Raw genomic sequence first — 13,038 nt, 5'->3', positions numbered from 1 at the left:
TTGCAAGGGCATCAGAGTAGAAGCCTAACTGTCTATGAGTGACAGAAGGCTCAGGAAGGCATGGTTACAAACCTGATTACAATTCAGCTGACAAAGAAACTTGGTTAATGCTGTGACATACATTTTAAGACAATAACTGGAATTATGATTGATAATATTTTATCAGGACATACCAAATTTTAGGTATTCCATATAACTTCTAGAATCTTTATGCTAATAACATTCACAGGTACAATATAATGTAAGATATTTTGTCATCACTCATTCAATAATGCTTCCTATGTAATTTAACATATCAAATGAATGCAATCAGTTTGGGATCTCTTTTGGGGATGCTCCATGGGCTCTTTGAAGCATTCCAAAGTTAAATGGATGTCAAAGTAACTTAATTAATATTTGATAATTGGGAATTTTGTCAGAGTTTTAAAATACTTGGTCAGATAAGATCATAGATCATTGCAAAACAATTCTTATTTGTTTAACCAGAATGACAATAAAATATTTAAAGAGCAGCTAGGGAACAGATTGCCTAAAGACAAAGAAATTCACATACTCTGTTATCAGAAGCCACTCAACAGTTTAAGAAATCTTTCTTTCACTAACAGAGAGTAAAAACAAATGCAACCTTGAATCTGTCTACTCTTAACAAAATCCGTTTACCTAATTACATTTAATCAAGCCTTAGATTTTCTTAGAAAATCCCAACCATGTACAAAATTCTTTTCTCAGTGTGTCTTTTCCACAAACCTCCTTCAACTATCTGTATCCATATTGTTTTGTCCCTTATTTTTTTCTGTTCAGAAACAAAAAGCTCAAGGAGAAAATCATCTTTTTTCTTTTTCCTTTTAACAAAAATCATTTCCATTCCTCACACCTTTATTTACTGAAAACATACTTCCAATTTTTTCTTACACACTGAAGGGCATACATACGGCATGCGGTATTACAGTAAAATACCACCTTTCCCCTAGTCATGGGTCTGTACCTAGTGTTGAACCAAGCAATCAAAATTCTTCCCAAAGGACTGTGATGAAACAGAAATGATGTCACCCATTTTGATCTCTAAGCAAAAGACACGAAGCAGATCTCAGTCAGCAGATGGAAGCCTCAGAAACCAGAAAGACCAGAAACTGAAACTGAACTACAGAAATCCAGAATGGGTTCCAAGTCCCACTAAGCCCGTGATCACTACCCAGGTGGCAACTTCCAGATCAGGAATTCCAGTTAAGGGGTTCCACCAGATTGAGAATCCCTTTTCCAGAGTCTTACCCAGACATGGGCCCGGAGTCCTGCTGTGCACCCCTAGGGACTTACGCTAATTCTGGCTGAGGGGTCGTGACTTCTCTGATGTTGCTTTTCTTTTTCTCCACATAACTTCAGTGCAGCAGGAAGTCTAAGCTGGTGCAGGTGAGGGAAAAGGGTGTTTCCCCAAATCAATAGTGGCTTCAGCAGATGCCTGGGTGGTCCCTCCTCCATTCTGCACTCCGTTCCCATAGTCCCAACCACCAGAGACAGAAAAGTATGACCCTGATGAAAGCAATTGAGTATATGCAAATAAATTGAAAGACATCTCAGGTTCATTGGTTGGAAGAACTATTATTGTTAAGAAATATTTCTACTACTCAGAGTGATATGTATATTCAATGTAATGCCTGTCAAAATTACAAGGGCATTGTTTCCTAAAACAGAAACACAATTATGCAATTGAAACTTGGGTTTGAACAAATTAATAGAGCATAAAAGTGTTCAAAAATGCAATAATTGAACTTTCAACTTTGTAAGTTAAAAGAAAATAAAGATAAACACAAGTGAAATAGGTTTGACTCATTTAAAATAAAGTAAATTTTAATAAAAATTTAAACATAATTAGGAATAAAGAATTAAATGAAGAATGATTATTTTATTAATAACAATTTTAAAAAGCAAAACTTTCAGGGAAATAAAATAAAAAAGGACAATTCAGACTTCATTCTCATTCAGGATGTAAAAATTTAGAAGTTTTAACTCTATCTAACAACAAATGAAAAACTAACTAAACAAACAAAATCAATGACTCCTGTTAGAAGCCTCAGAGTACTGAGGTTACAGGGCACATTGCCACCCCCAAACTGGGGAGGCAGACAGATGGACACAAAGACATTCACTGACCAGAGGTAGAAATGCACAAGCAGAAACCTCCATGGACCCCAGGGAGGAAACCCGAACCGTAGCTGACAAACTGCTGGAGGCTCAGTGCTCCAGTCTGAGAGTTAAAAACTGCAGGGGCCGCAGTTCTAGGAGGGCCCCCACTTTTGTTCAGGATTCCTACCAGGTTCTCACATTGACAATTGGAGACAATGTGCCTCACTTCCAGCAGGGGAAAAGGAAAGCAACTATTTTGAAATAGGCCCAACATTTCATTCTTCTTAATGAGGGCTGCCCTCAAGAGAAAATAAACAGACCATAAACAACTGGGGACTGAGCAGAACATAACTGCCCTGAAATACACAAGTCCAGCCCTCCCTGGAGAAACCATATAAATGTAACAAATGTAAGAAAAGCAGTAGCCAGAGAGCTAATCTTTATTCATACCAAAGAACTCACATGATAGAGAAACTTAATGTTCACAACCAATGTAAAAAAGCTCTCATTGATCATAAGAACATATTCTCATTGCTGAGCAGACAGGTCTATAATGACTCTGGGTGAGCCTTCATCCAAGCTCCAGCCCTGGGTGCACACAAGAAAATGATATATAGGAATAATCTCTAAAACACAAAAGAAGGAAAAGCATTATTTTATTTGGAGAAGAAAGCTCTTAGATTGCACAAAATAATTCTTAGTGGAGAATCAATTCAGTCAATTACACGTTGGGTTTCTATTCCTCACACAGTGACACTTGCAGGACATTGGAGGATTCTCATTGCAGGAAACACTGTCAGTGTCATAAGTGGAAGAGGGTCTTTAGTGATCACTCATTCCTCAGTCAACTTTTGTGATCTCACACTGCAGAGATGGCAATGTTTCAGTCAATGTGACAAGGCCATCAGCTGGAATCCGTGTCAGAAAACATACTGAAAAGACAGGCTACGAAGAATCCTTTAGCATACTGCTGAGCTTTGGACTTTTGCTAATGATCTATTATTTTAAATTATAAGGTAAAGACAGGATTCCAAAATGTTCTTGGAAATGCTGAAGGAAAGTTTGGAAACAAGTAATAACAAAATAAATCAACTGCAATTAATTCATACTTGCTTATATGCCTACAGTAATAGTTGTTGCTGAATTTGTCTTGACAAAACCATGGAACATTATGATGAATGAAAATGGAATATTTTTTCCTTCAATAATATATTACTAGTAATCCTTTAGTCAATCCCTATAGTTAATGAAATAAACACTATTACAAAGATATACATCAATCAGAAGATAACTTTGAATGATTCTGGAAATTGTGATGCCAAAAATAATGTCTTTAATATTAATTATATATGTATGTATGTATATAAATATATATTTAATATTTATGTGCATATACAAAAATAACAAGAATGAGAGATAATTCTGATAAAAGAAAATTGAAGTGTATTTTAAATTTTTGAGGGGGCTTCCACACCAGCCCTCACAGGCTCCCTCTTCCGCCAGCTCCCCCTGCCCCCTCCACACCCACCCATATACGGGAGCTCAGCCACCGGCCTGGGCATCTGCCTCGGGTTCCCTTGCTGCTGAACAGCACACATGTGAAATTAAAAAAAAAAAAATCACCCCAAGAAAATGCCCTCTGTGCAAGTTAAAAATGAATGAATTAATTAATATGTATGTATGTATATAAATCTCTCTCTCTCTCCCATGTGCTCCTTACACCCCGGGACCCGCGAGGGGGCACGGGCTCCGGCCGAGGGGCCTCTCCGGCCGGCGCGGCTCCCCCGGCCTCCCTGGGCGCGCAGAGCTCAGCGCCGCAGCCACTCACAGCAGCTTCTTCCCCGAAAGCCACGGCGCGGGGGCCGCTGACCGACCGTGTGAGAGGGGACGCGGCCCACCGCCGAGGGGTGTGCGGGCTCAAGATCCAAGCCGCAGCGCCACCGCCGCCACCGCCGCGCCCGGGGAGGCGGGTGTGGAGAACGAGCCCGAGACGGCGAAGCGCAGCGACCGCGGACGGCGCAGCCCCGTCCCCGCCGCCGCCTCCGCGCGGCGCCGCCCGCCCGCCCGGCGCGCGCCTTCAGAGCCCCGTCCGCACCGCCCTCCCCCGGGTCCCCGGGCCCCCGCCCGGATTTACGCCTTCTCCGGTGTTGCTCAGCCTAATCCATTCCCTCCCACCGAGCAGGGCTGCACAAAAATAAAAGAAAAACAGAATGGGAGGAAGGCTTTGCTTTTCTTGTTCCCTTTGGCTGGGTGGCCGTGCTGAAATTGTCAGTTCTTTTTGTCCCCACCCCAAGTTCACAGTCACCTGGGGAGCTCCCGAGGGGCTGGAGTCTGTGAGAGCGGGTTGAAAACTAGCAGAGCTCCACAAAGCCCGACCAGGGCGTCTGCACCGCCGCCCGATCCCGCGGAGGGATCATCCTCCTCCAGCCGCCTCCCTCGCTCTGCGTTTCTCTTCCAACCCCCGACCTCCTCCGCTCTCCGGCCGAGCCTGCTGCCCAGCGCCAGCTCCATCCTCCACCTGCCCCCTGGCTCCTCGGTCCCCGGCCAAACCAGCGATGAGATGTGAGGCAGGAGGGGGATTTGCGAGGGGACCTGCCTGCTTCCCACTCCCATGGCTCCCTGCCTGCTGCCTCCTCCTGCCTCCTGCTTCCCTCCTGCGTCTTTCTGACGCTCCCTAGTCGCCTCTGATGTGCATCTGAGTGTGCTTTTTAGAAATTGCTCCTTGCTTTTGCAACCCTGAAGCCAAAGTGGGGTGATGGGGGCACCTAAAGGAGAAGCGGGATGTTAAAAAGGCAAGAGACTGTAGATTTGCAACACTGGACAACCAGCGGAGTACCCTGGCTCTTCTGATCTCTGTGCCAGGTGGAGGAACTTCCCGGTTTTAGAGCAAGACACTCATTGTTCTCAGTGCCCCCTATTTCCTCCGGGTTTAGGATCCAAGGAGTCCCAGCAAAATGTTCTCCCCCTGGGCAGTGGCAAGGTGGTATCAGGGTGGTAGTTGGGAGGATTTCTCAAGAAGAAGCAACCATTGCTCCCACCTCAGTTTTGGTAGCTGGGTGGAGTTCTGGGTTGAAAGTAAAAGTTCCCCAAATCCTGGTGGGTTTAGGTGAAGGGGATTCCAGGGTAAAGTCAGAGCTGGGAGATCCTTCTAAGTGTGCATCCCCTTCAGTATCTGCCTCCCATCCCTTGCCAGCTCCAAAAGTTTAAGTTTTAAACAGTAACAAGAAGTCAGTCCTAGAGGGTGGAGACTGGCAGTAAAATTTCACAGAACTCTGAGACCGACAATGAGTCATTCCCTGACTTAACTTGTCATTGTTGTTGCTGAGAGATGAGTGGGAAAGTGGGACATAGAAGAATGTTGCAGAAGTGGGAAGGGTTCCTTTTTCAGGACCCCATAGTACAGCAAGGTGTACATACACTTGATCTTGTAACCACAAAGAATTTCCCCAAGGAGATGCATTTCATAGCTCTTCCCTGAACATGCTCACTCCTTGCTTATGATGAAATAGTCCTAAGAACAAGCTGGGAGAAAGGTGTGTTTGGCAGGGGATCAGAGGTCCCAGCACTACGGTTTCAGAGACGGAAAAGGTGAGATTGTGACCCTCAGCAAGGCCTGCCTCCCCTACCTGGGGATCCTCAGAATTCCACATGCTGCTCACATCTGTACCCCTGTGGTGTCTACCATCCCTGGAGGGCAGGACCCCGTGCTGTCAGCATCACTGCTCTACCCTGGGAACCTGGCACACAGTAGGTATTCAGTAAATCATCATTGAATGAACAGTAATACTGGGTCCAATTTCTGTGGGTGTCTGTCCCCCCAGTTCAGGGACCCCTCAGGGCCCACCTCACAACTGACATGAAAATAATAGTATCACCAGGAGCAACAACAGTTCCTCAGAATAAGTGGGCTTTTCCAAGCACTCTCCACCTGTTGCATCAGCCTCCCAGCCGGGAGGTGGGCTGTGAGGGGCAGCAGGCAGCACTGCACTCTCCACTGTAACAAGGAGAAAGCCAAGGGCCACAGAGAGGAGTGCCTTTCCAGTGTCAATGCTCACTTTCCCAACTTTTGGGAGACTGGAGGCTTTTCTGCTATATTCTGGACCTGAAGCTGCAAACCTGAGTAGACATGCCGCCCTCTCTGGAGCAAGGAACCACTAAGTGACCTGTCACTTGTCACCAAGCAGAGGGATTCATCCCAGCTCATCATGCTAACTGCAGATTGGGCTAATAGCAGGATCCTCTGGGAGACATCACACTCTTCCCCTGTGGAAATGGGTGAACAACCCACAGGTTTCCTGGAGAGGATGGTCACATGGCCTCGATCTGGCCAATCAGCATTTTCCATCCTCCCTGGCCACTGTGATTGGCTCAGGGCTGGGCACCAGCCCAATCAGACTCCACAGAAGTCAGGCCTTGGTGCTGGAATCCTGGGGGAAGAGAAGTTCTATTTCAGTTGGGAGTTGAGGGGTGGTGATGTCATCCTGTGGCAGTTGGTGGCTGTCTTGCTCTCATAAAGGCAGAGCCATGTGAAGATGGCACCAATGCCAGAACCCAGAGGTGGGGAAGGATGACTTCTGCTGATGTCACTGAGCACCAGATAAAGCCCTGCCTGAAGCTGTCTCCCTGTGAATGTCTCAGTTAAGTAAGTCATTCTCTCCTGCCCTGTTTGCTTCTTTAAGCCACTTTGGTTTTCTGTCACTGGTTTAAAACAAACAAAAACAAAACTATTCTTTCAAGTTGGCTAAATGGAGACCCTGGAACTGCAACAGTGTGGTGACAGGCAATGATGTGGCTAATAGATTCCAGAGCCCTCTGTTCAAATAGAGGATTGTAACTGACAAGGGAGAGTAAATATGGCCTCAGTGAATGGATTTGCCTAGTGGCAACTCCCAGTTCCTGGATATTAGTGTGCACACACTCAGCCGGGTCTCAGCTCTGCTGTCACACCTGCTAACCCACACCTCTCCTCTCCCACGTGCCTAGCCTTGGGGCTGGACACCCCAGGGCACTTGGAACAGCCCAGAGTTTTGTGTTGTAATTTACACAGGCTGCCCCCACGTCTGAGGGTGAGGGTGACTGGGTTCCAGTTTACAGAGGAGAAAACAGACTAGAGGGGCTTGCTGGTGAGCTGTGGGGGTGGGACTCCAATCTACCATCTGACCTATGACATCAGAGTGGGCAGCCTCCCCACCCTTAGCCAGGATGCTTGCTAAGCCTAGGGGCTCAGGAGTCCTGCTCCGTCCATCACTCCACCTGGAGGTGAGGGTGGGGAGCGGAGGGGTGGGCTCTTCTCTATACAACACTCACCCCTACAGGGACTCATGTGTGACACCACAGACTGTAATTCCTTTCTTATGACCTGGGCCTCCTTGGCCAGGTGTGAGAGGCGCCTTGACATGTGGGCACTGCAATTCATGGGTGCACATGTGAGCAGGTACACCTATGACTGAGGGAACAGCACCCGAAATTAAAGCCCCCCATGCTCAGATGATTACATTCTGGAAGTGAGGGGTGCCCAGGGGTCAGGGGGCCAATTCTCAACTTGGGGGCAAATTGTTGTCATCCAGGGGGATGATATTTTAAATTAAATTACACATTTGCAATCCAATAGTCAAGCCCCTTTCTCAGCAGCTTTGTAGCCTCTCAGCTTTTACTCCTCTCTGTGACCACGTTCTTAGCTTCAAATTGAGTCCCATTATGGACATAAATATATCCCTTTCATGTGTCACCTTCAGAGTAAGAGACCACCGCAAACTCCCTTCCCTTCCCCTTGTCAACACCTCCACACAGGAAGTGAGGCTCTTTTGAAGCATTTGTGTTGATGTGTGAGCTAAAGATTTAGAATGACCAGGCTAGAAGGGGCCTGCCCCACATGTCAAGGGGGGTGGGCGGGTAGCTGGTGATGATTCACCTGTAAAACCTCAGCTGGTATCAGGCAGTGACAACAGAGTGGCAGCCAAGGGCTGAGCAGGTGCAGAATAAGCAGATTAAATGTGTTTACGCAGCCACCTCTGGGATGGCGGCCCCGGAGCATGACTACAAGTGTGGAAGGTAGAGGGTCCCCAGAGCCTGTACCCCTAACTTCTAAAAATCAGGGTTAAGGTGTAGCTTCGAAATCAGAAAACTGGGGTTCAAAGCTTCCACCATCACTTGCTCAATTATTCAAAGCAAATGAGCTTCAGTTTTCTCATATGTAAAATTGGAACATTGAAGCCTCTCCCTCTGTATATATCACATTTTCTTTATCCATTCATCTGTCGATGGACACAGGTTGTTTCCATATCTTGGTTATTGAAAATAATGCTGCAGCGAACATGAGGGCACTATTCTCTCTTTAAAATAGTGATTACATTTCCTTTGGCTATATTCCCAGAAGTGGAATTGCTGGACCATATGGGAGTTCTATTTTTGAATTTTTGAGGAAACTCCATACTGTCTTCCACAGTGATGGCACAGTTTACATTCCCACCAACAGCGCATGAGTTTCCCTTTTCTCCACAACCCAGCCAGCACTTGTCATCTCTTGTATTTTGATGACAGCCATCCTGACAGGTGGGAGGGGATATCGCACTGTGGTTTTGATTTGCATTTCCTTGATGATGAGTGATGTTGAGCACCTTTTCATGTACCTGTTGGACATCTGTGTGTTTTCTTTACAAAAATGTATTCAGTTCCTCTGCCCACTTTTTAAATCAGATTGCTTGTTTTTGCTGTTGTACTGTTAGAATTCCTTATATGTTTTGGGTGTTAACCCCTTATCAGATATATGGTCTGAAAGTACTTTCTCCTAGTCTGTCTGTTACCCTGACCTCAGCTTTCTGGAGTCAGACCCGCTACCTTTGCGCCACGAGGTCAGCCGCGACCTCTGCTTTCTGGATGACCGGGGTCCAGGCACTCGGGAATCATCACTTCTCACACGTGTTTCCAATAGTGGGTGGGTGGGGGCTGTGTTCTGATAAAACTGCAGAGCTGTGGGTCACCATCCCCTCTTCTAGGAGTTGGGCTCTCAGGAGTGCAGTGTGGGCAGGGATGTTTCCCTGAAGTCATGCGTCTGATAGTCACGTGGTCTGGAGCTTACATCTTCTAGCCCGGTTGTGATGGGGCAATTTGCAAAGGGAGGACCTTGCAGCTAAAACACTGAGCAGGTGCTTGTGTGCCTTGTTGGAAGGACCTGGAAACCAAGTTGTGTGGAACAGGGACTTCCCCAGGTCACAAGGCTCAGTTCAGACTTCTGGGTTGCAGAGGTCTGCTCTGAGCCACTGTCACTGAGGAGGGAAGGGCCTCAGGCAGGAGGGAGGAGCTTCAGGATTGCACTTGCCCTGATTGTCAAGGGTCAGCTCTGGTGACATGTAGCACATAGCTTAGCTTTGGACCTGTAAGAGGAGAGATTCTTGGGGGAGGGCTGGCTTTTTCCTCTGATTGAGGGCCTACTGTGTGCGAAGCACAGCAGTCCTCTGAGTCAGTGCTGGAAAGCCAGGCACAGAGAGGTAGGGGAAAGCCTCCAGGCCACACGGTGGTAAGGGCAGCACTGGGGTCTAATGCAGACCTGACGCCCAGCCCACACTCTCTCCTTTCCCAGGACCGTGGTGATCCCACTTGTTGGGATCCCCTGATAGGGTATGGGCCCTGGGACCTTCCCTGCTAACATGTCAAGAGCCTTAAGAGGGAGGTCGGGGTAATTCCTGAGTCCATGATGCCCAGAGGCTGCTCTCAGCGAGGGGCCCAGCACACACTGGGCCGAATCCTAGCTCTGTCCTGAGTCACTATCCTCCCTGCCTCAGTTCTGCCCACACAGGGCTGGAACAAGCAGACACTTTACAAGTTTTTAAGGAACCTCCAGGATACTGGAAGCAGCACCCGCCCACAGGGAGGGCCGTGGGGTCAGCTGCACTTGTCTCCTTGTCTTTTTCTCGCCTCTTTGCTGGATGAGGAGAAGTCCTAGCAGGGCCCTGGCTTGTCCCAATTCTCATCCCCTCTCATGGCCCAGCAGGGGGTGGTGTCCAGGCTGGACTCTGTCCTCTGCTCCTTCTGGGCACCCTCAGGCCCTGCACCTTGGCTGCCTGGACACTGTCTTCCAGGGGCCTCTGTGTGCTTCACCACGTACCTGGCATTCCTCAATTCTGGGCTAATCCAGTGCCTTCTGGCCCTGGGCCTCACACCGACTCCGTGCTGAGTGGAAGTGCACTGATGGACATGCTGGGCCTCCTGGACTGTCTGGGGGAGCCCGATAACCCCGTCTTGCTCATGGCCCAGAGAGACCAAAGTGGTGAGAGGGTGTGTCTCCATTCATGTGGATTTGCTCAGAGATTCTTAACAATATGAGGGACAAAAGGATGACATGAACACAGAAGAGCTGGGTGGAGGGGATGTCAGCAGAGCATGAGGTGGAGGCGAGCCCGGGCTGGTCTCATAACCCCCTCAGCCTTGACTTTCTCATCTTTAAAGTGGGACAGACTATTGTGAGGTGAGCGGGATCCTGACCCATGGCCACTGCCCTACACGCCTAAGAAAGAGAAGCTCACTGACTCCTCGTGGAAATTTGTGGGGCAGGGACAGCCGTTGTCACCCATTCCTGCAGAAGAAGTAACTGAGGCACAGAGAGGACAGGTGAGGTGACCACCCCAGGTTACAGAGCCCAGGCCATCTGGTTCCAGTGTCCAGGCTCATGATCGGTGCCCACTCTGGGTGTCCCCCCTCCCTTCACCCTCCACTGGGACCCACGGCCGCAGCCTCATCTCAGTGTGATTGTTCATGGGGAGCAGGGAGGGGGCACTGAAGGCCCGTTTCTCTGAGCACTGCTTTCCCAGGAGGATCAAGGGGTTGGTTTTATTCACTGCTGGACACCCAGGCCTGGGCCCAGGCCAGCCACCCTGCAAGGCCTGAATCAATGATTATTGAGTAAATACATGAACATCTGCATGTAGCTGCATAGTGCCCCATTTCCTCATGTTCACAGCACACCTGGCTGCACGGCTGACACTTCTTGTCATCAGGCCTCTGCCAGGGACAGTCAAGGGGATCAGAGCTGCTCAGCTGGGGACAGGGAGCCTCAGGGGCCCTGTGGCTGTCCCAAGCCTCTCCTGGGCTGTCCCATGACAATCCACAGGGAGGCCCAGCCAGCTTCCAGGAGCAGCAATGAGGGCCTCACCCCAGGGGTGTGGAGTAGGTGTTGAGTGACTCTGCATCTGACGGGGCCCTGGGGGTCAGGCTGCTTTCAACATCCATTCCAGGCCTACACCCCTGCTGGCAGCATGGAGCTGGTCATAAAGGACACAGGCCATGGGGCCAAGGTTATAGCAGGTCCCTGTTCCCTCTCTGTGCCTCAGTGTCTTCATCTGTAATGGAGAACTAGTAACAGGGCCATGGAAGGGCTCACTGAGATCCTGCTCTGTGGCCTTGGGTAGACACTGCCCTCCTTGTACCTCAGTGTCCTTGTCTGTAACACAGAACTAGTAGCATTTTTCTTAGCCCCTTTGGCACATTTTTCTGAGTCACTTTCCATATTGGGCCCAGGGCTCTCACAGAGCTCACAGATTGGAGAGGTAATCAGAGTGATGTCCCAGCTCTGGGGGTGCCAGGGGAGGCCAGAGGGGCTGCAGGAGGGACTTGGAATCCAGAAGAACTTCATGGAGGAGGTGAGGTCTGAGCTGTGTCTCCAAGGATAAGCTGTCATCTAGCCGGAACCCACGTACATGATAAATGAGAGTGTGAATGAATGAATGAACATCCCTCTAACAGAGAGTGAGGGGGGCAGCCCCCCAGGCCAAGGCAGGAAACGCAGGACACCCTGGGGGAACAGAGGGCCAGGCTGCAGTGTGATGCCAGCCTCATCATTTATGGACATCTTGCCACCACTATAACCTGTGCTCTGGTGAATTTGGAGTCCTTGTCTGTCCTCTGCTCCAGGGTCCTGCTGTTCATTCCCAACTCTGCCCACTTGTCAAAATCTGTGTCCTCAAGTGAACATGGACCCGCCTCATGGAGGATTGTGAACAGGGTGTTTGTGTGCAGCCCGAGGCTGAAGCGGGGAGGAGAGGATGATGGGGTTTCCCCAGAGCGGGATCATGGGCCGGGAGGCATCAGAGGGATGAGGAAGGCCGAGCCTCAGGACTAAAGGATCCCACTGGTGGTGGCCTCTTTCATGAGGGGACTTCACAGGGAGGAGGAAGTCATGGGGCAAGGGCAGAGCTCAGTTTGGGGTTCGCTGACCTGGAACAACTCAGCACAGAGTTGTCCAGAGGAGCTGGAGGTAGGGGACAAAGGTGCCACTGAGGTCAGGGTCAGAGCCTGAGACCCAGATGAGTGGGGCAATGGTGCAGGAGAAGGGGCTTGAGGATGTCAAGATGTTCACTCACTGGGACCTCAGGACGTAGATCTTCGTGTTCACTTCACAGCTGCCTGGTGCCTAACAGAGCTGGGCTTAGGGAGGTCACTCAGACACGTGCTGACAACCCAGGTTCTCCTGTTTCCATACTAAGTCCCTGGTGTGGAGACAGCTGGCACTCTCTTGAGGCATACAGACCCACCCCTGGGCTCTCTGTATGCCTGGAGCCTAGTGGCAAATTACCTCCCACTCCCCACTGCACGACCCTTTGCTTACCTTCGTTTCTACAAGATATAAAACATCTTGTCTTAATGTGTGTTTACTCTATGAAAACTCATTGCCTCAGGAACACAGGCCTCACATCCTGCCCTTATCAAAGTGGTAAATCCTGTTGTTCAGGGAAGCCCCTGACAGATCTCACAACCAACCAGGTACCTGTGCATGAATTGATCATGCAGCCCCCTCCTCCTTGTGTGCACAGCACCCCCCAATAACAGACCCCACACTCCTACCCTTGGTGCTCATGCAGACACCTCTTGTCTGTGGGGCCCGATGTGGCCTATAGCAGTGTCCCTATTAAACTTTCCTAAACC

The sequence above is a fragment of the Vicugna pacos genome, unplaced genomic scaffold (genome assembly GCF_048564905.1).
Source record: "Vicugna pacos unplaced genomic scaffold, VicPac4 scaffold_19, whole genome shotgun sequence".
Lineage (NCBI taxonomy): Eukaryota > Metazoa > Chordata > Mammalia > Artiodactyla > Camelidae > Vicugna > Vicugna pacos.
Note: the sequence above shows the minus strand (reverse complement) of the source record.